The following is a 1592-nucleotide window of genomic DNA, read 5'->3' as shown; positions in this document are numbered from 1 at the left end:
CTCCATCCAGCTGGTCTACTGTCTCCTCTCTCTCCATCCAGCTGGTCTACTGTCTCTCTCTCAATCCAGCTGGTCTACTGTCTCTCTCTCTCTCTCCATCCAGCTGGTCTACTGTCTATCTCTCTCTCTCCATCCAGCTGGTCGTATGTCTGTCTGTCTCTCTTTCCATCCAGCTGGTCTACTGTCTGTCTGTACTGTCTATCCAGCTGGTCTACTGTCTCTCTCTCTCTCCATCCAGCTGGTCTACTGTCTCTCTCTCTCTCTCTCCATCCAGCCGGTCTACTGTCTGTCTGTCTGTCTCTCTCTCTCTCTCCATCCAGCCGGTCTACTGTCTGTCTGTCTGTCTGTCTCTCTCTCTCTCTCCATCCAGCCGGTCTACTGTCTGTCTGTCTGTCTGTCTCTCTCTCTCTCTCCATCCAGCCGGTCTACTGTCTGTCTGTCTGTCTGCTCTCTCTCTCTCCATCCAGTCGGTCTACTGTCTGTCTGTCTGTCTGTCTCTCTCTCCATCCAGCTGGTCTACTGTCTGTCTGTCTGTCTGTCTCTCTCTCTCTCCATCCAGCCGGTCTACTGTCTGTCTGTCTGTCTGTCTGTCTCTCTCTCTCTCATCCAGCCGGTCTACTGTCTGTCTGTCTCTCTCTCTCTCCATCCAGTCGGTCTACTGTCTGTCTGTCTGTCTGTCTGTCTCTCTCTCCATCCAGCTGGTCTACTGTCTGTCTGTCTGTCTCTCTCCATCCAGCTGGTCTACTGTCTGTCTGTCTGTCTGTCTCTCTCTCCATCCAGCTGGTCTACTGTCTGTCTGTCTGTCTCTCTCTCCATCCAGCTGGTCTACTGTCTGTCTGTCTGTCTCTCTCTCCATCCAGCTGGTCTACTGTCTGTCTGTCTGTCTGTCTGTCTCTCTCTCCATCCAGCTGGTCTACTGTCTGTCTGTCTGTCTGTCTGTCTGTCTCTCTCTCCATCCAGCTGGTCTACTGTCTGTCTGTCTGTCTGTCTCTCTCTCTCTCCATCCAGCCGGTCTACTGTCTGTCTGTCTGTCTGTCTCTCTCTCTCTCCATCCAGCCGGTCTACTGTCTGTCTGTCTCTCTCTCTCTCCATCCAGTCGGTCTACTGTCTGTCTGTCTGTCTGTCTGTCTCTCTCTCCATCCAGCTGGTCTACTGTCTGTCTGTCTGTCTCTCTCTCCATCCAGCTGGTCTACTGTCTGTCTGTCTGTCTCTCTCTCCATCCAGCTGGTCTACTGTCTGTCTGTCTGTCTGTCTGTCTCTCTCTCCATCCAGCTGGTCTACTGTCTGTCTGTCTGTCTCTCTCTCCATCCAGCTGGTCTACTGTCTGTCTGTCTGTCTCTCTCTCCATCCAGCTGGTCTACTGTCTGTCTGTCTGTCTCTCTCTCCATCCAGCTGGTCTACTGTCTGTCTGTCTGTCTCTCTCTCCATCCAGCTGGTCTACTGTCTGTCTGTCTGTCTCTCTCTCCATCCAGCTGGTCTACTGTCTGTCTGTCTGTCTCTCTCTCCATCCAGTCGGTCTACTGTCTGTCTGTCTGTCTGTCTGTCTCTCCATCCAGCTGGTCTTAGTACTACTGTGTTTTTGTGGAAGCATG

Source organism: Oncorhynchus masou, unplaced genomic scaffold (assembly GCF_036934945.1).
Source record: "Oncorhynchus masou masou isolate Uvic2021 unplaced genomic scaffold, UVic_Omas_1.1 unplaced_scaffold_1136, whole genome shotgun sequence".
Taxonomy (NCBI): Eukaryota; Metazoa; Chordata; class Actinopteri; order Salmoniformes; family Salmonidae; genus Oncorhynchus; species Oncorhynchus masou.
This window is presented reverse-complemented; position numbering follows the sequence as displayed.